Raw genomic sequence first — 21851 nt, 5'->3', positions numbered from 1 at the left:
GCGCTTTATAAATAAAGGCTAATAATAATAATAATAATAATAATAATAATAATACAGCCCTTACCAAAACAAGGGAGGTGATGGCATAGATAGTTCTTTAAAGGTATTTCACACTTTGAGGGAACATTTGTTGGACTGTGTTGTAGTTGTTCAACTGTGAAGTATAATAGCTAATATGACAGTGTCCTCTGCAACACAATCCAATTTTAAACCAAGTGGGAGTTAGAAAGGTTTGGTGACAGTATCACACTCCAATGGATAACATATTGCTTTCAATGGTTAGGTAAAAGGCCTTCTACACCATATAGTATTATAGCTGCGTTTGAATGATGTACTGTATATCATGTCCTGAACCAGAAAAGTTACTTTGGGGATTACTGCTCCCTGAATCCCACAGCTGCCATGGCCATTGGCCAACTTTAATGAAGGATTTGAGAAGATATAATCCAAAAACTTTTTTTTTCCAAATTTTTCCCCAGGCATTATAGTCTACTCAAATAATGGCAAATCCCTATAACACACAGGCAAACTCAGAAAATTACTGTTAGGACTACAGCTCCCAGAATTGCCCAGACAGCACTGGACCAGAGCTTGCTAGATGGAGGATTCTGGCAGTTGCAGTACAATAAAGGATATCCAAGCAGTTACTTTCCAAGCAGTATAGCAAAACATACCTCCTGTCTCCACAGTGGTTCATGTTTTGGAGAAGAGTGATTTTCAAGAATAATGCCCATTCTGATGCCAGTGATTTCCTGGACATGGCACCAAATTGTTTAGTTTTTATATAAATAATAAAGAATTTTTGTGAACCCTGGAAACTGTTATGGAGTACTGCTCATCCTTGCTGACACCTGTGACCTAGCAACTACTGATTTGTTTGAAGAAGCATGTAAAGATTCTGCAACTCTTTCATCCTTTCTACTCTGGCTAGCCAATATAGAAGTCAGTGCAAATATTTTTCCCCTGAAAATACTTTTAACACTATGGTCATCATAGCAGGATATTTCCATTTAGAAACATGGAGCCATTGGTGGAAATAATATAGGATGCTGCCACATTGCAGAAGTAATGCAGTTCAATACCACTTTAATTATCATGACTCCATGTTATGACATCCTGAGATTTGTAGTTTGTTGTGGCTCCAGAGCTCTCTAACAGAGAGGGCTAAATATCTTACAAAACTATAATCTCAGAATTCCATAGCACTGAGCCATGGCAGTTAAAGTGCTGTAAAACTGTATTAATTCTGCAGTTTAGATGCAGCCCTTATTTCTGTCGTGTCATTTCAGATTGTAAGCCTGAGAAACCATCTAATTAAAAATAATAATAATTATAAGCCGCTCTGAGAGCCTTTGTGGCTAAAGAGTGGGACATAAATATTCTAAATAAATAATAAATAAATATAGGGCTATACTGTAATCTCTTTCTATGTAAGAGTAGTTTCGAACAACACTTTTATCATGTAATTGTGCTGCCCTTCCTCATTCACCAAATTTTAAAAGAGCTTCAGATGATGTTATCTTCCACTTGTAGCCCTCCCTTGCTTGCCTACCCCTTCTTCCACCTTTTATCATAGACAATCTGATAAGGAGAAAAAGACCAACGTTAGCTGTACAGCACCTTCTAATTACTTGTGTTAAGAAACATACGGCCTGAAAACATCTCATCACAATATTGTTCACCAGCAAGGCTGGGGAGATTGGATCAGATAAACCCATGAGTTGAGCTGGCTACCCAGAATTGTTGACCACCATTAAACAATGAGACCAAACATAATTGGGTTAAACAAGGGCCATCTTTATTGACCTAGAACTTATTTAAATGTTTAAGGCCTGGGGCTGAGCAAACAAAACGGAAGAGAGGGAACAACCTGATGTAGGTTCTGCTGAGGCCTAGATGTCCATGTAGACGCTTTCCCAGCTAACCCTTGGGTGAAACACCAGACCCCAAGGGCAATCCAAACCAGAAATAAGAAGGAAGAACACATGAGGGAGACAGCCAGCCTTTCAATATGCTCACTTGCCACCTGCTGCATGTGACACCGCTTGGCCTCATGGGCCAAGCACACAGCATGCTGATCTCTATCATGGAGGCCAACAACAAGCCCCATCACCTGCAGTAGCGATCACTGCGTGGCTCGGGGATGACATATCTCAGACAAAAACAATGCATTGTGTCCTTTATACCGCCTTACTGTCTTTCTTATGCTTCAGTACACTAGACTGTAGGATTAAAGTGAGTACCCAACATACAGACTCTAGCATGAGTGGCATCAAAGCAAACATCAAACTGTGCATAAGAGTAACAGACCATACAGCTGGAGAAGGATCTGCTCATCCCTGTTTATCCTCTTGTGGGATCCAAGAAAGGGGAGGAATGTCAACAAGGTCTCTTTTCTCCACAAAGGGAGCTGGCTAATTAACAAAACGCATGATAAATGATTTGTGCATAGGGAGTTCATTATTTCACATGGACTCATCAGCAAAAAATAATTACATGGTTCCAGGGTCCTACACATGTGCTAAACAATAGTAGCAGCTCATCCATTAGGCAATTTAGGACTCTGCCACAGAAGCTCTAAAATATCCCACCATAAGGCTTTGTCTTACAGTGCTACCAGCAGTTTTCAGATACCGCAGTTCAAAAAAAACAGTGGTGTGATCGAGTAGCAAATACAAAGATAGTCAGCAAAGTTGATAAAGGGTCAGAGCCTGTAAAAATTTACTTTTTGGAATCTCTAGATTCCTCCAAGCTTCACAGCAATTAGGATTTAATGAATTTTAGTCCATAATTTTTTTTAATGGAAGTCCTAGTCTTCAGTCCTGTGTATAAATTTCCCTGAAATGTACAACATAGGTATACATGTTAGAAGGCAAGCCATATAAAGAAAGGCTGAATAATCTGAGTATCAGTCATTGTGTTCTTGCACATCCCTAGTCATGAATGAAGCTATATAGAATAACTCTATCAACACCACCTCCTAGTCCCCAGCATTTAATTTTTCAAAACAAGTAACAACAGGACAAAGCCTGTTTAGAGGGAAAACAATACTAAAAAATTATTGTGGCACAATAAGGATTATCCAGCTTATTCTACCATGAGCTTTCATGAAACCCACCATCACGTGCATGAAACATCTAATAATTCAGGTTTACACAGGGAGTGTGGTGTAGTGGTTTGAGCAAATGCCTTCATTACATCCCATTTGGACTACTGTAACACACTCTACAAGGGGCTGCTTTTGGAAACTGTTCAGAAACTTCAGCAGGTTTAAAATGTTGTGCCCAAGCTGTTGACTGGGGATGGATAAAGAGATCATGTAACCCACCCATCCACACCAGTTGAAATAACTCTATCAGCTACCAGCCTGTTTCTGAGCAGAATTCAAAGTGCTGGTTTTGAACATGATTCTGGGGAAGTTGGAGGGAAGTAGAAGGAGAGGAAGAGCACATGCCAGGTGGATGCCAGGGAGACCATGGGCCTAAGCCTCCAGGATCTGGGCAGGGAAGTAGAAGATGGGGGGCTTGGAGATGTCTCATTCACAGGGTTGCCATGAGTCAAGACTGACTCGAAAGCAGCTAACAACAACAAATGGCTTGGGTTGAGGCTATTTGAAAGACCATATTTCCTTGTATAATCCAGCACAAACCTTAAGATCTTCAGGGGACACCTTTCTCTCAATCGCACCTTTGCAGATGCAGTTGATAAGGACAAGAGAGAGCTTCCTCTGTGGCTGCTCCCAGGCTGTGGAACGCCCTTCTATGGAAGGGTCCAGTTAGCCCTCTCCCTGCTCTCTTTCCACCATCAGGTAAAGATGATTTTATTTAAGAAGGCATTTGGTGACAAGAGGCAGAGCTTTTAATCTGATGAGGGTGCTGAATACCCTGTGGCTGACCTGGACTGAATTACGGTAACTACTCAACAGCTCTTGTATGCTGACCACCTGATTCCTGGGACACTGGTTGACTAGAGTACAGGACAGTCACCTCAAGTCACCTGATCATTCTCACCCAAAAAAAGTTGAGCTCCCATTCCAGAATGGGAGGTGTCATAATTTAATTTTGCTTTATTGTTGTGCAATTTATATGCAAATATTTGCTTATATTTTGTAGTATGCACTCTCATTACCTTGCTATCATAATATTGTTGGCTTGTAACAATTCTTGTTGACTACCTTTCTGAGTGCTCAAGAATGGCAGATGCCCTTCTGAGCTGGGGAAAAGACAAGAGGGTTTTTTGTTTGTTTGTTTTTGTGAGGGGGGGCATTGTAGAGAAAAGAGATCTAAAGAGAAGAAAGTCCAGCAACAGCTTAAGGAAACCTGCAGGAAAAGTGATGTTTTTGTGAATGTTTCTAGAGAGGAAGAAAGGCTGTTGGAATTTTGCTGAAACATGCATGACAAAAACTAAAGTTCTGAACCAGTAGTACCATGATGTCTGTGACCAAAATTGAGTACCATGCCCTTCTGCAATGAGCTGCATCATCTTCTCCATTGAGATGCCACAAGCCACCCTAAGTGTGTTGCTTGAAATGCAAAATTTGCTTGTGTTCTGAGAGGACATTTTCTTTCTGTGCAGCAAGTTTATGCCCCCCACACACACACACACCAGTACCAGATGATACCATGGAACTATTTTCTGCCACTCTAGGTACCATGAAGAGCAGAGCATTAATGGACAGTAGTGTCTCTGGTAAGTGTTGTTCCCCTCCTTTTGATCTGAACACATTTCTTGGCTCCTAGTAACACACCAAGCCCTTTTGAAGGGAGCTTTATTTGCTATTTTCTCCACCTACAGGCAAAGTTGAACATGCTAAATCCAAGGACCTCAATGTCACAGTCATCAAGGAGAATACCATGAGTTGGCATCTCAATATAATTGTCTGGGGAGAGGTGTTCTTGGTGGGGAAGATTCCTTCTGTGCCCTCTACTACTACTCTACCATAGCTCTGTATTTCAGATGGAACCACTGACATTGTGGATGTGACCACAGATGTGGACAACGGGCCATCCAGAGCGAGTGAGAGAGAACAAGTGGATGTCTGCATATGCAAATGACACTACTACTAGTTTGTATGTGCTATACCTTTCCCGTTACTCACTCAAGCCTGTGTACTTGATCCTTTCTGGTACTTAGCAGAAACTGTCCCTAACCTCCCAGGGCAATTGCACTCCAAACCCAATGACAAAGGTGGAGGACCTTCAAAACTTCAATCCATGAGGTGGGTAAGAAATATTAATATTAATAATAACTATTATTGTTGTTGTTACTAGTCTATGCCTGCATGCATCCCTGTGCCCATGTGTGCACTGCATTCTCATTTCCCTCCACACCTCCATCTCCAGATGCTTTTTTGGCATCCATTCTTACATGTAGCCCTGCTTCTTACTTGACTTTCCTGTATCGATACTGGTAATCCAAGACATATGGGAACACTTTCACCAGCAATCCTCCTAGTACTACATAGGAACAAGAAAGGGCAAAAGAACAGTTTGATCAAGCATTCAGCAGTTTAAATGGACAGGCTGATTAATGTGTTTGAGGAGGATGCTGAGTTGTTTAATCGCTACCTTGACCATGTGAGGATGAGTGTGGAAATAGGAAAAGAAGGAGAATTCTAGCATGCAGTGAGAACCATACAGCATGCCTGGGTAACTTCTTCAAACACATGCAGAATTCACATGCAGGACAGGACCAGGGTGCCGAAATGTTTGGTTCTCATGCCAGGCATGGAGCCATAGCCCTGTCACAGGGGATTCAGAAGCATCACAGAACAATCAAAGCCAGGAAAACATACCACCTACCCTCTTGCTCACACATGGGAGAGGTTACCACTTGAGCCTACTTGCTTCAGTCTAACCACCATACCAGTTAATCCTATGACATAAAAAGTCTGCATTAACCCAATCAGATGGAAACACAAGAACAATATCCACAGTTGGGCAATAACTGTATGAAGAGGAACAAATAAAATATCACAAAAGCATTCAGGCATTTGAGATTTCCTAAGCTCGTCATTAGACTAGGGAATACGAAGTCCCAATTCACCATAGGGAATACAAAGATGTAGCCATGTTAGTCTGTGGAATCGGTATGTAGAGAAATTTTGTAGCACCTTTAAGACTAATTGGCTGCTCTTAATTGAGGTATTTTTCAACTAGAATCGTGTCATGGTTTGAGTATTAGATTATGAATCTTGAGATCAGGATTCATTTCCCAGCTTGATCACAAAGCCCACAGGGTTGACCTGTTCTCAGCTTCAGGGAAAGGCAATGGAAAACCTCCTCTGAACAAACCTTGCAAAGAAAACTCCATAATAGGTTCATCTTAAGGTAACCATAAGTCCTAACAACTTGAAGGCACACAACAACCCCCCATGAATTAGCATAGTTACCTGGGGGGGGGGGGGAGGGGGTTTATTTCTTTGTTTAGCTATGGAAAATACCAGTCATTTGTGGGGTATTTTCCTCATTGTTGTTGTTTGTCAAAGTGAAACTGTGCAGCAAAGACATTTTTTACAACTGTTGAGATAACAGTGCTATATTATGTCCACATACTAGGTGTACTTCTGTGTGTATTCCGCAACAGAACAGAACACTGGGGAAAAGGTAAAGTAAAGTCAGATGCCCCATCCTAGTGTGTAAGGAAATATTATTTTAAAAATAAAATTAGTCTGCTCTAAATGTTAACATTTGGATTGTTGTAACAAAGAGGAAAAGCACATTGCATTTCAAATTTAAGTAATGAGATTTATGTTCTCTCAAAAAAATATTAAATATGTGTTTTTTGCAAAAATTAATTTCTAGTACTGCAAATGCTTCCTCACAAGTTCCCCTGAGTTCCATGGACTTTGCTTCTATTGTGCCCAGGAGTGCAACCTTGGCGGTTGTTCTAGGCTTAACAAGCCTAAGTATTACACAGTGTCACTGTGGCAGTATAGTAAAATACAGTGGAGCCTCGGGTTACGAAAATAATTCGTTCCGCGGCCGCTTTCGTAACCCGAACGGCTTTCGCAAGCCGAATCCCCATAGCCGCTAATGGGGAAAAGCCGCGATTTGGTGTAAAATCGCGGCAAAAAGCACCAAAAGTTTTTTCGGGACCCGAAAAAACGTTCGTAACCCGGAACAATTATTTCCAATTGGATTTTTTCGGGTCCCGAAAAATTCGTAACCCGGGTATTTCGTATCCCGAGGTTCCACTGTATAATACTAAGCCCTCTAGTGTTCACATGCAGAATCTCTCCAGTAAATGACAGATTCAGACCCACTGTAGTATAGAATTTCAGGGACAACGAAACTGTTTTTAAGGTTGGATGCTCATTACTGGCAGGCAGCTCATTGCTAATTTGGGCTACCTGCAGGAACAGTTTAACAAAACAATATGTTTCATGAAAATGATTATTATCATTGTCATAATCGTCCAGTTGAATGTGATAAGTAACAGTGTGAATACTATGAAAGCAATTGCAAAATAATGATCGTTCAGTACATTTCTGTTTGATCATTCCTGAGAGGGCTCAAGTACAGAGGAGTCTTGATGACAAATTTTCCCTGTTTATTGCAGGCGGGGATCAATTCCTCTCAACCTAGTCTTGGGGGAGCTTGAACCCCTTTCCACCTCCCTCTTTCAGGGCCCATGTAGAATTTACTGGTATCCTATAAAATAATTAAAATAAATAATAACTCAATTATTTTTATAAATATAAAACAGTTTCCAATTTAATTTTTTTAATTCAGATTTCAAATCATTCTTAAAATAATTATTTTAAAAAGAGCCTAGGTCAAAAATATAATCATGAATATAATCATAAAACTTCTGATTATATTCTGTGAAAATGTTAATAGCATGTTAACAGTCTGAAGGGATGGCAGGGAATTTGGGAATATGGAGAAGATATGCACAAGGAGAGGTCTAGATATAAATGCAAGGGTCTCCATTTTTGATGAATTCAAAATTAATCTGAAAACATTTCAAAATAATTGCTTAGTGTGTACCTGCCTTCTAATTAAATCTAAATCTTTAAATATGTATTAAGGCTGCATTAATATGTATTAAATCATTATATCATTAAAATTGATCCTTCAGAGAAGCAATTTCAAACCTGATTTAAATCAAATCAATCAGCCTTGATTGTAACCAAGCCTAAAACAGTTTAGGATTGAGGATGAAATATGTTAGGGAAAACTACTCTGAAGGACTTGTCCAAATAAATTACAATAAATTAACACACAGCTTTAATTCTGAGAAACTGAAATGGGCAAAAGGACCACAACCTAGACATGTGCAAAGGGTTTGCCACACTCCCACTCCTGTGATCATGGATGTATTTCTCCATTGTATTAGCAGTTAGTGCTGTTGCTAGTGTCTTATTAGACAACATGTGCCTTATTAGGCCAGCCTTACCATAACTAAGGCAATCACCTCTGGTGGCAAAAGCCAGAAGGCAGGGTGGCAGTTACCTGGCTGTTTCTCTTGTATGCCCAGGAAGACTCTGCAATTAGTTTCAAGGTATTGACATTTCTAATGTTGCATATGTGTCCATTTAGCCTCTTACAGAAAAACTATCTTATTTGACCAGTGTAAAGGGGCACAACTGACACAAAATGGCATATATCATATTGGAGGATGAGCAAATAAATGCAACTCTGAAATTGTGATTGATATTATTATCACCTGTAATGGTGCCGTGCTGTGACTATGGACTTGAATGCTTTCATAACTTCAATAAACTAGTGTATACAGTGTGTACTTATGACAGTTGACTCTTTGCTAGTAGACTTGCAGTGCAACGTGCTCCAGCCAGACAAGAAAGCATCTGACGTAATTGTAGGTGATGGTCGTGGAAGATTAATCTGTTCAAGTGGTTTTGATTGGATTTGTTCAACAATCAACAACTTCTGCAGTGAATGTTCAGCCATTTGCAGAGATCATTCTGCTGCGTTTGAAAAAGCATGTAGAAACTAGTGCTTCAGGCATCGCGTGTGGTACCTCGTGAGATGAGTGACTGTGCTTAGAGAGGTCATCAGGTCCAAGAAAAGCAGGACCTATTTGGCAAAAATACATCTGTAAACTGTGACCTCACAGATCGCCCTCAACAAGGTTCTGTGCTTGTCCAAAAGGAGCATGGCTCTCCCTATACACAAGTCCAAATACCCCGCTCTGAATTTTAGGAATAGTTGCAAATTTGACTCTCTTTCTTTTTAATTGACAACCAATCCCACGACATCTAATACTGAAAGAGTGAAATGAAGATCTACTTCAAGACCTCTTCATGACAGAACACTCAAAACTGAACAATCAATACAGTATATGGGTAAATTTTCACTTGTTGTGTCAGTAACTATGCCACTACTAATGTCAAGCATTTTATGAATACCCTTGGAGCTATGGAAAACCAGAATAATAGTAAAGAAAATGTTAAGAGTAACTTCCTACAGCAAAATGAAGCTATTGACAATGGAATGGTCTGATTACTATGTAGACAAAAGCTTCCTTTAGGTCAAGGGTGGTCAACCAACTTCCTCTCTTGAAGAGACGTAGTACAGAGATGAGGATTACCATTCTAATTTTCTTTGGTGGTGTAAAACTGATCTCTCAGAGGATGAGTGTAGATCATATTCCACAAGAACAGTACCAGAAGCAGAAGCTTCCACAGTGGTGAGATGATGGCATGGGCTCTAATAATAATAATAATAATAATAATAATAATAATAATAATAATAATAATTTATTTATATACCGCCTTTCCAAGGATCAAGGCGGTTTAACAACATAGTTAAAAACATCCACATACAGTTAAAATCGACAACAAGATAAAACACAATTACATCGTCACCCAAAAAATCTCAAGCCAGCTTCCAATGCTGCTGAGAGGGGAGGGGGGAGTACTTCAGGGGTCAGGGGTATGCCTGCTGGAACAAGTGTGTCTTCAGCCCCTTCTTGAACTGGTCCAGAGAGCCGGCCGAGCGGAGCTCACTGGGAAGCGAGTTCCAGAGCTTGGGGGCAGAGATAGAAAAGGCCCTCTGAGTAGTGATGGCATACCTAGCCTCTGGAACCCTTAACAATTGCTTCCCGGCTGACCTGAGTGTGCGAGGCGGATTGTATGGAGAGAGATGGTCCTCCAAGTACCCTAGGCCCAAGCCATTTAGGGCTTTATAGGTAATAACCAACACCTTATATTGCGCCCGGAAGCGAATAGGCAGCCAATGGAGGTCTTTAAGGACCAGTGTTATATGACTGGTCCTGGAAGTACCAGTGACCAGTCTTGCCGCCATATTTTGCACCAATTGCAGCTTCCGGGTAAGGTACAAGGGTTGCCCCATGTAGAGCGCATTGCAGAAATCCAAACGAGAGGTTACCAGGGCATGTACTACCGTTTCAAGGTCCTCCCGGCCCATGTAGGGACGCAGCTGGCGTATCAACCGAAGCTGATAACATGTGCTCCTGACCATCGCATCCACCTGTGGTGTAAAGTGGAGCGACGAGTCAAGGAGCACCCCCAGACTGCGAACAGAGTCCTTCACGGGAAGCATGATCCCGTTCAGGACAGGTGGAAACACCGCCATCCCCGGGCCCGGAGAACCTATCACGAGCACTTCCGTTTTCTCTGGATTCAAACTGTTTTCCCTCATCCAGCCCATTACCGACTCCAGACAGGCAACGAGAGGAGAGATGCCATCCCTGGTCACTGAGTCAGTCGGAGACATAGAGAAAATTATTTGGGTGTCATCAGCGTACTGATAACCCCACGCCCCATGTCTCCAGATGATCTCTGCCAGCGGTTTCATGTAGATGTTAAAAAGCATGGTGGACAGAATGGCATCTTCAGAGATGCCAGCCACAGATGCTGGTGAAATATCAGGAAGAAAATTTTCTAGAATATGGCCACATAGCCCGAAAAACCCACAAAAAAAACAACTGGAATAAGTTATCCCTTCTCAGAGATACTGCTTCTGCAATGGTTTTCCCACCAAAATTGGCATGACAGGCTGCACTTGTGCGCTGGCTAGACTAGAAGTGGACTTCTACCTAAAAAATGGTGGTGACTTTCCTATCATCTTCAAAGAGATTAAGAATAATAATAATAATAATAATAATAGAATTCTATTTTCTCCAAGAGAAACCGCTGGTAGGTTGTAGCAGGGTCTGAAGGACTGAGAAAAAATGCCTAGAAAAGCGCAATGTTAGGGAATTCTGGAAACATCTCTCTTCGCTCTAGTGCCATAAGAAACTACAGTTACCAGAATTCCATACCATTGAGCCATGGATGTTAAAGCGGTCTCAATCTGGACTATTGCTACAGTGTGTTTTGGCCCTTAGCCACTTTAGTCCAGCCTAGGGAAAATTTCTCTCACTCAAAATATTAAAACCCTGGAAAGGATGAATGGTGGAAATTCAGGTCAGAAAAATGGTCAAACTTCATAGAGAAATTAGTTAAATTTAGGAATTCTCTTTTGCAAGATGAAGAGCTAGTCATCAACTTCAACAGCTTTAAAAGAGGATTAGTCAGATTCATAAGACTATCAATATATACCAGTTAGGATATGTATATACAACGTCTAGTCCTGGAACAAGAATTCTTCTGAACATCAGTTACTGGGGAACACAACGTGCCACCACGTCCTGTTTCTTCATGTCCTGTAGTTATTATGCCAGTCTGGAAGCAGAATGCGGAATCAGATAGGATTCTGGCCTCAAGACCGGATTTATGCACAAGGTAAATAAACAATTGCTCACAGCCTCAAATTAAAAGAAAACTCAAAAATAAGCTTGAAAATAAAAATAAAAAAAATCCTGCTAGAATAAAACATCCTGGGACAAATACTATTTAGCTTCTTAGAATTGATATAGTTTAGAGCCTCTGTATGCCTGAATCCAGAAGCCAGTGTGGTGTAGTGGTTTGAGCATTGGACTATGACTCTGGACACCAAGGTTTGAACCTCCCTCAACCATGGAAATCCACTGGGTGACCCTGGGCAAGTCACACTCTTGCAGCCTCAGAAGGCAAAAGCAAACCCTCTGAACAAATTCTGCCAAGAAAACACATTACTTAGGCTGGCCGTAAGTCAGAAACAATTTAAAGGCACACAACAACAATATCTGAAACAATATCTAAATCCATCCCTAATTTGTCTGACACAGCAGGGCTCTTTTTTATGTTTTATAATGTAGCTACCAAAAAGAGACTTGTATGTATATAAAGTTCCTAGTATTATATCGTGGAAAAAAATTAAATCACATACATTGTGAGGTTCCCTTTTCCTCTCTGTATCTTGACACCACAGGGAGCCAAGTAAAGCACAGTAGAAGTAAATAGAAACTCTTTTTCCTGGAAAGAGATGCAGGGATAGCAAACAGTGCCAATTAGAAGATAAACAGAACCATAAAAAATACAATTAGTATGCCACTTTCTCTGTTGTGTATCGCTGCTCATTGTACTGAAGTGTTTACAAAATCCAATTCCCTCTTTAGAATAACACCGAGTTGATTGAATTGCTAATGGAGGATGTGCAGTGGGGGAAACATCTCAGCATGAAAAAATATCTGTTCCTTAAATAATCAAAAATAAATAGACTAGGCAGCTATATGCCAACCAATGCCCTTTTTAGATTTGCTACAAGATTTTGTGTATTAGGGTATTCTAGACAGAGATTACTTTGAGTGCTTAATGTTTACTTTTCCAGGCCTTGGAATGAGAACCACAGTAAGTGATCTGAAAACTTAATTCACAGTAGTGTCTTTGTATAGCACTGTACCTTTCGCAAAGATGGCAAGCAATTTATGTAAAACAGAACTTTCAGTGAATGCATACATTTTTCTTGGCTTTTTAAAGTCACAAGGTAAAATATGATAAAACAGTTCTGTGACACTTTAGGGACTTACCAATTAAGCAGCTTATCCTTAAAATATAAATTGAATTATTTTATAAATTAATCATGTAACAGATGGTCAGCTAACATTTGTCCCAGAAAAGTAAGGCACTTTACAGACTGCCCAAAAAGGGCGGTCTGCCGGCGCCGTCATTTGCTGCGTGGAGGAGCCCCAGCAGCCAAATCGTGTGACTCCTCCATGCAACAAAAAGAAGCCCCCCAAAGTGGCTTCTTTTTGCACCACAGAAATGGCGCCCCAAAGTGCCAATGCCGCACTGGCGGCGTCATTTCCGCTGTGCAACGTGCGTACGGTAGGCGTTCACACCATCAAGATGGCGGTGCCCATGTAGAACGGGCACCGCCATTTTGTACGCGCTCGGCGCGTACTAGGGTTAGGGGCGTCTGGAAAGGAGGCCCCTTTCTAACCCTAGTACGTGCCGAGCACGTACTTTTTGCCTGTTTGTAACGGGCCTAAGTCAACTTTTTTTGTAATGTTTTGAAGACCAGGTCAGGTATCATTTAAAGCATTTTTCCTTACTCTTTATCTGCCAGTTTTCTTCTGTGATAAGGCTCTAAATAACAGAATTTACTAATTTATTTACTAATAAAATTGGAAGCAGTATGTGCATCCAAATCATTGAATATCTCATTCAGTCTTCAATAAAAGATGATACATGACTGATATGCATCTCACTTTTGCTTTTTTGGCCAAGATCCAGAAACAGTTTATATATACATCCTGTGAATTAACAGACAGCCTCCAAACTGAGTAAGATCTTACATATTTTGTAAGAGAAAATTTGAGTGAAGTCCTCCAAAATCTGGTGGGAAAGCATGGGCTTTAAGATCTTGAAAATTCTTGTTTCCAGAGGTGTGCCTGATAACCCACTGCAAAATGTTAACAAGAAGATGGTTAAGAAACCTGCCAAAAAAGAAAGATAATAAGAGTTCATATCTTCCTTTATCAGAGGGATGAATGGATGCAAAAATAACTAATGGATCAAGGAGAACTGCAAAGGAGCTTGTAAGAGCTTCAAATTATCATTGTATGAGTGCCAGGATGATCTAATAGTTAGACTGTTGGAATGAATCCAGGTTCAAAATCCCAATTAACTAGTCACTAGGGGATCTTGGGCAAGTGGCATCCCCACCCTAGTATAGGGGGATGCCCAGGGGGGTGCCAGGGAGTGCTGGTGGGCAAACGGGCACATTTGCTCTCCTCCTTCACAGTGGCGGCCTCCTCCTGAAGAAGAAAAAGCCACCACGGCAAAGCTGGGAAGGGCACACTGTCCCCTTCTCACCCCACAGCAGGAAGAGGGCCTGATCGGGTGTCACCCCTCTTCTGAGGTGTCACCCAGTGCAGACTGCACCCCCCCCCCCATGTGACGCCATTGCCTAAGGAGGGTCAGATACTCTCTTTTATTGTGAACGGTCTTGTTTCTGTTTTGTTTGTTAATGTCATTGTTTCTTTTTCTTTTTTAACTGAGTAAAGTTTTGGGCTTTTTTAAGACACTCTCAACCCAAACTGTTTCACAGAGCTTGTATGGGAATAAAAGGGAGAGTGGGAGAGAGGAAGAAACCCTTGTCTGCTGCCTTGAGCTCACTAGAGGAAAAGACAGCTAGATGTGAAACACATACAGTAACAATACAACTCTGACTTCTTTGATCCTACCTGTAAATCATGGTGGGGAACCTGGCCTGTTGTTGGACTGTGACTTCCAACAGTTCTTGACAGGAAAACTGATGATGAGGAATGCTGGGAGTTGCAGTCCAACAAAATCTTGAACAGCATATTTTGCCCACTGCTGCTGTAAACACAGGGAAAGCATAGAAAATAAACCAAAGCAAACCAAAATACTACAAGGCTCCACTTATTGAAGGGAAAGACCAACCCCTTTTGGCACGTGATCTGCACAGAAAGAGCCAAGTCAGCACAGGCAACTTGCCTTTGAAACTGAAATGACATTGATGAAATTGAGGGTTTTTTTATCAGAGGCTACAGTCGTGCCAAAATATTCAATCTGTTTGCTTACTACCAGCAGAACATCAAGCTTCAGCACTGTAAGGGATTCCAACAGGAAAATATGATGTGGTTTCTTTAAGGTAGCTCCTCTCAAGCCAAATGAAATGATGGTGATTCAGAATTTTCCAGTGTGTTATTTTGTGGCAAGCCTGTTCAATTTATTCTCATGACTGCATGACATTTTTGTAACACAGGTGTAATAAAGTCTCATTTCAAAAAGGACCACAATGACTTAGAATGGTGCTCTTCATTTGTTTGTTTTGGTGTAACGAAGGCTTCCTAATTACTTTTAAAGGCACTTTGAGAGGAAGACACATAACCTCTAGCCATTGCAGAGGTTTCAGCATTGTGTATTCTCCTTTCTTTCAATACTAAGTACAGGTTGCTTACTTGTAACTCTGCTTCTTCCTGTGATCTCACACAGATGGGCCCTGTGCCTAGCAGAGCTGTGAACTGACTGTTTTAGAGCTGGATAACTCTGGCAGGAACTCCATCCCTTTATTACCTCATGGCAGGGGTAGGCAACCTTTTTGAGCCGGGGGCCGGGTTGCTGTCCCGCAGACAACTGGGGGGCCGAAGCCGGGGAGGTGGAGCTTCCACCCCTGGGGGCGAGGGCGCGTGCCGGGGTGGAGCCTCCACCCTCCGGGGGTGGAGCTTCCACCCCAGGGCGGAGCTTCCGCCCCCAGGGGCCAGGCCACCTCCTCTTTGCCGGCCCCTGACGGGGCCCCAGGCCCTGTCAGAGGCCGGGACAGAGCCGGCAGGGACAGCCAGCGCTGGAGGCCTCCCCGTCTTTGCCGGCCCCTGACGCCAGAGGCCTGCCGCTGCCGCAGGAGCCCTCCTGAAGGGCCCCAGCAACGGCAACTGGCCTCCAAGGGGCCCGCTGCCGCCGTCGGAGCCCTCCTGGAGGGCCCCAGTGATGGCAACTGGCCTCCCAGGGGCCTGCTGCCGCCATCGGAGCCCTCCTGGAGGGCCCCTGCGATGGCAGCTGGCCTCCCAGGGACCTGCTGCTGCCGCCGTAGCCCTCCTGGAAGGCCCGGCGAAGGCAACGGGCCTCTGGGAGGCCCGCTGCCGTCGCAGGAGCCCTCCTGGAGGGCCCCAGCGAAGGCAAATGGCCTCCCAGGGGCCCGCTGCCACCATCGAAGCCGTCTTGGAGGCCCCAGCGAAGGCAACGGGCTTCCCAGGGGCCCGCTGCCACCGACGGAGCCCTCCTGGAGGACCCCAGCGAAGGCAACGGGCCTCCGAGGGGCCCGCTGCCGCCGACGGAGCCCTCCTGGAGGACCCCAGTGAAGGCAATGGGCCTCCCAGGGGCCCCCTGCCTCCGCTGGAGCCCTCCTGGAGGGCCCCAGCAACGGCAAAGGGCCACCCAGGGGCCCCCTGCCGCCGCCGGAGCCCTCCTGGAGGGCCCCAGCGATGGCAAAGGGCCACCCAGAGGCCCCCTGCCGTCTCCGGAGCCCTCCTGGAGGGCCCCAGCGACGGCAGCGGGCCTCCTACAGGCCCGTCGCAGCTTTTCGCCGCTCTGGGCGCCACCATTTTGGGCGGCAAAATGGCGGCGCCATAGCGGCCTCTGGGGCTCTGGGCGCCGCCATTTTTTCGCCCAAAATGGCGGCGCCTAGAGCGGCGAAAAGCCGTGATGGGCGGCCACCGCTGCGGCAACAACAGCCAGGGGCCGGTCGCCAGGCCTCCGCGGGCCGAATCCGGCCCGCGGGCCGGAGGTTGCCGACCCCTGCCTCATGGTCTGGCCCCTCTGCACCCTTCTTCTTTTTTCAATATCAAGTTGATATCAAAAGGGATGTTTTCAGGCATGTTGCCAAGAATGCACCCCTAATGCAGGAAACCAGCCATTCAATATAAGAACATCTGTGACCATATAAGTAGATCCAACATGGGGGAAGCTCAAGAGCACATGACCAGGATAGATCAATCAAGATCTGAATCTGCGTAATCCCTTCATTGATAAGAGTGATAGTGCATGATAAACCTGATGTTTGCAAAAGAACAAAAGTTCAAGTATACTTCTTTCTGGAGGTACTCCACTGTCCAGAGACATTTGCACCAACTGTCAAGTCATTTACAAGTTCCCTTCTCATTCTTCTCTCCTGGAAACTTCATTTTAATTCCATAATCTGCCCAGGATATGTTTTGCCCTATAAATATCCCAATATGGTCTCACTTGAGATTCAGACAGACACTCAATCCATATCTCACCTGACTCCTCAGCATGAGCTGGCCACATCATAGTGCCAAGGCAGCTGCTGAGTCATTTTCCATTTCACTGCATTCCTCAATTGGAGGTACACATCTTGAACTGGTATGGTATTACCCTCTGCAAATTCCTTTACGTTGCTATCTGATATCAACTGCATAAATAAAAATACCTGCACTCAGTAGTCCTGTTTCTTGGGAAATGTTATACACAGGCTTGATCCCCACTTTAGTTGCCCAAGCCCTTTCAGCTGCTATCATTTTGGCTAATAAAATTCCCCTATTTGAATATTAAGTATCGGTGCTGTCTTGGGACCCTTGCATTTTGGGTAAGACTATCCATCCATCCCTTTATTTATATGCACCCTTCCTCCCATGCTGTGGACCGCATCAGGTGACACCCCAGAGGATGGGTGACACCCAGCCAAGCGCATCCCCCTCCTTCCTCTGCCCCAGTTTATACCAGAGTAAATTGGTGTGTGGCAAGAAAGTAAGTTCTCTGGGCACGTTCCCTCCCTCCAAAGAAAACTGGTATGCAGCAGGGAGGAAGGTTGCTCTGGGCAGAAAGGTGCTCTGGGCACCCTCCCCCCATGCGCTAGTTTACTTGTGAGTAAAATGGTGCATGGAAGGGAAGGAAGGAGCATGCCCTTTTGGCTCCACCCCCACAAGTCCCACCCCCATAAGCCCTCCCTCCCTTGCACTTCCCTCCCTCCTTGATGGAGGAACACCACTACTGCAGACTCTAGGTGGGTTACAAAGCAACAGACTATGAAACAGTATTAAATAACAGCAGAATTAAAACAAATTAAATTCTTACGCTGAAACAGATTAAAAACAGTATACCACTATAAAAGTCACTTTTGTTAAGATCAGTTTCCAAAGGTTTGCAGGAAAATAAAGGTCTTAACCTGTTGGCAAAAGGAAAACAAAGAAGGAACCATCCTAACTGCCCTAAAGATTAAATTCCAAAACATGGGAGCATCCTTCTCCCGTGTTTGCACAAGTTGTGCCTGTGAAGATGACAGGATGGAAGAAAATATCTCCCCTGTAGATCTTAGAGCTTGAGCAGGCTCATACAGAAGATCCTTCAAGTCCCTTCCATTTCCTGTGTGCATTTCCCAGTGGGCCAAAGCTACTCCCATCAGCTCCAGGGTCTACCAGGCCAAGAAGCTGGTCCCATAAAAGGAGAAAGACTCTTCGATTGCAGGTAAGCAACTTATTTTTATTCATGGTCTCTGAGGCTCACAAAAATGGCTGATTAACAAATTAGTTTACAGGAAGGCAATAAGGTCAAGTGAATATAGATAACAAAATTTCAAGCACTCTCAGATTGAGCCAATAGCACTTGATGGACACTGAATGGTGATGAAAATACATTGTACTAAAAAGAAATGAGGGGAATAGCTCTGAGGCACTGGAGCATGCGCAATGACAATGGAATGGCTGGAGTTCCCACCAAAGCCGCTCAGCTCTAGAACACTCTAACTGAGACTCTGCGCTGGCACAAGACCCATTTGTGTGAGCCCAAAGACTACAAAAATGAAAGTACTTTGCAACTACTGCTAAATTATCTCAGCCCACAGTAAAATTTTCCATGAAGAGGATGCACACTCCATTCAAGCCTATGAGGAACGGATGCCCTGCGAAAACGGAGGGCCAACTGTATTTGATCCACCTTATCATTCTCTGAAATAGTTTAGTCTTATTTGAGAGATAACTAACCAAGAATTTACAATGGCTAACAACCTGTGACAGAGAAAACCATACACATAAGTAGCCAGCACACAAGTATATGAGCTGTTCTAGAGTTCACTGAAGGTACCAGATCCTGTATGATCTTGGAAGCTAAGCAATGTCAACCTTGATTAGTACTTGGATTGGGGCTCCCCAAAGGCTCTGTTTCAGAGGAAGGCAATGGCAAACCATCTCTAAGGATTCCTTGCCTAAGAAAACCCCAATTAAAATGAGATTGCTTTAAGTTGACAAGTGATTTGAAGGTACATACACACACACATGCACAAGTGTGTATGTGAAGGTGTGTGTGTGAAGCACCTTCTGTTAGAGATGATGGTCTGATGTTTACCATGTTCAGCCAGTTGAACAGATAATAACTCTGTCAGCAGATTTGTTCTGACAACAACTAGGCCTGATTCAGAAATTATGCAGAACCAGGTAGACCTCTACTGGTCCGAGGAGTCACCTGATTCACAACGAGAATGTTGTGATGTACCAGAGAGCAAGTGAACAGATCCTTCCTTTGGTAGGTTGCCATTATGAATGTAGTGCCAGTGTCCTTGGATTAAAACTATCTGTAACTAAACTCTTCTTGTGCTGAACTTTGCATGTGTGTGTTGTGAATATACAAAAAGCATCACAGACACATGTAAGAGCTGATGAAGCAAGACCTCCCTCACTCCAAAAAGAAAAAGGCAAAATGAAAGGGAGAAAAAAGTGGAAAGGTCATGGTGTAGGTACAGCATAAAGTTGGATATTTGTACAAAGCCACCAAGGCAATCTGTTGCTAAGAGGCATAGTTTGAACTCAGCTATTCAAGAAACAAACAAGCTCTTGATGTAACTCAAGATAGCTGCTTAAACCTTGTCAAAAGAGGAGATAGAACACCAAATAAGGTCAAATTTTCAAATGCCATATTATAGTTCTTTAATTCTGTGTTTACAAATCAATAAACACTCTTACTGAAATAAAAATGCACACGCTGCATGATAGCAAAGAACATTGCAAGACACATGTATGCCTGATCATCTGCTGCCAGATGCTTCTGTTCTTCTTACATATATCTGTCTTTAATCCAAACTTGGACCAAATAGCTTTTCAAACAGAGGGCACCTTTCAAATAGAGGTTGTCTAGTAAGTTAAAAGCAAATACAGGATCTAAATGGAAACTTCCCAGTCTCCATATAGCTCATTGTCATAACCACTATGAAACAACATCCCCTAACTTTTCTGTCACCACAATTCTAAAAATGTTAGTATTAGTGACCCAAACACTTACTACAAATCAACAGCTAAATGGAATGGTGTGCTTTTGGAAGAAACATACATATGTACATATTTAGAAGTTAATATTTTACAAACTATTTGTCTGTGTCGTGTGTTATCTCGCCACACAGAAACAATCCATTCATTTCACACTGTGAACATGATTGAAAATTGATCATAAATGTACCTGTTTGGCTATGTCAAATATTGGGAAATGATAACACTTTGCAAGGAGAGAGCTTGATCTTGAAAAAGGCCACAAATGTATTCTTACACATGGGCACCCATCTTGTCCTGATAAGGCATGCGTGGGCAGCTTTCTGGGTATCCTGAACTTAATGGCAAATTTCCACTGAGTTCAACTGAACCACAAGCTTCCTCTGTGTTTACAGACTGGCAGTGCTCTATGAGTGAATGTAGCTGCATCAAGAAAACTGTGGTAAGAGAATAACTAAGCCACTAGAAGGCATCATGCCCAGCACTCAAACACACACAAACACACACAGTTCCACTTCACCACAAGTATGACTGCAATGCCTTGCCATAACTGACAGTTTGCAAAAGGAAACTTAGAAGCAGAGGAGATTTGGTAAGTGAAGATGTAAATGCGCAATATGCATGTCAGTATATAAGAAAAGTATAATATTTACCATTGTACAGCTGCACAGAGTGGTCTCACCTTTCTTCTGTGCTTTGGCAGAGAACAGTCAAAAACAGTCTGGAAGGTGATTTTGTTGGGTGCAGCTTGCTTCTTGCTTCCTCTCTCATAAACCAATAGAGCTTTCTTCAGCAAGGCAGATAAGACACTAATGACAGCTTCAGGTCCAGGTAATTACCTTGCAAACCCCCCCCCCAAAAAAAAAAACCATAGCTTGTCCTTTGTTATGCCTCTTAATTTTTTCCATACTCCTTTTCTTTTCTCATTTATCCTTCCACATTTTCCAGAGGATTTTCAAAAGTTCAGACTCTCCATGTCTCACCAGACAGTATTCAGCAGCTACAAAGTGCTGCAGAGACCCCTTTGCCACACATGCATCTTCAGCTTGGGATGTCTCTGGGAGTGAACGTTGCTACTCTTCAGAACTCCTCTATCCTGAAGAAGGCTTTTGCAAATGCAGCAACTTTTTCCCCCCACAGAAATTGATACAGGCAGTTTGTGTCTGGAGGCACCACCTCTTCCTCCACTTCCTACAAAGGGCAAATTCATTCTGCATTACAGGTCAGCAATACAGTGCAACAGTCTGTCTCTTAAGGCTTCTGACAGCTACTGCCTTTCCTACAGAGGTAAGGAATAAGAAGTTGTTGCTTCTGTTCCTGTGTGGCAGTAGTTTCCAGTTTATGACAACCTTAAGGAAGCCTTCCCTTAAAAGAAAGGGCCCCTGGTATGATCACTCTATGGAGTTTATCACAAGGGAGGAATTTCTCTTAATTTCGAATGAAAAGAAAGTGGAGCCAGAATGTATTCACGTGAATTTGCTAGTTCAGTGAATTTACCGTATTTTCCGGTGTATAAGGCAACTGGGGGTACAGTATAAGACAACCCCCAAGTCACAGGCCGGCAGCTTCCCTGGCCTCCTATGGGCCGAAGTAAGGTGGTCTTGCGCCGGTTTGGAGGGGGCCTCTGTGGAGGCCTGGAAGCCAGGTACCCCGGCCGAGCTCTCACCGCCATTGCTGCTGCAAAAGGAGGCGGAGAAGTGGCTCCAGAGCTGGTCGGGCCGAAGGAAACAGGGAAAGAACCGGCCCCTTCTTTCTTGCCCTCA

The 21851-nt window shown here is 43.3% G+C and overlaps 1 protein-coding gene across 4 annotated transcripts in view; it reads right to left on the bottom strand.

The window, feature by feature from the left end:
• Positions 1-20827, bottom strand: part of LOC149317082 (E3 ubiquitin-protein ligase RNF144B-like) — a 109556-nt gene extending 88729 nt beyond the window's left edge. The window contains exon 1 of one of the 4 annotated variants that reach the window (XM_089516818.1): positions 20742-20827. The gene's annotated coding sequence lies outside the window, so the exon portion shown is untranslated. Of the gene's footprint in view, positions 1-3649; positions 3673-14538; positions 14587-20741 lie in introns of those variants that run through there. The other 3 variants (XM_089516821.1, XM_089516819.1, XM_089516816.1) reach the window with 3 other exon arrangements.
• Positions 20828-21851: the final 1024 nt, after the last annotated feature.

The sequence above is a fragment of the Sceloporus occidentalis genome, unplaced genomic scaffold (assembly GCF_023333645.1).
Source record: "Sceloporus occidentalis isolate IW3139 unplaced genomic scaffold, rSceOcc1.0.p SCAF_3, whole genome shotgun sequence".
NCBI lineage: Eukaryota > Metazoa > Chordata > Lepidosauria > Squamata > Phrynosomatidae > Sceloporus > Sceloporus occidentalis.
Note: the sequence above shows the minus strand (reverse complement) of the source record. Positions and strands in the feature narration are given on the sequence as shown.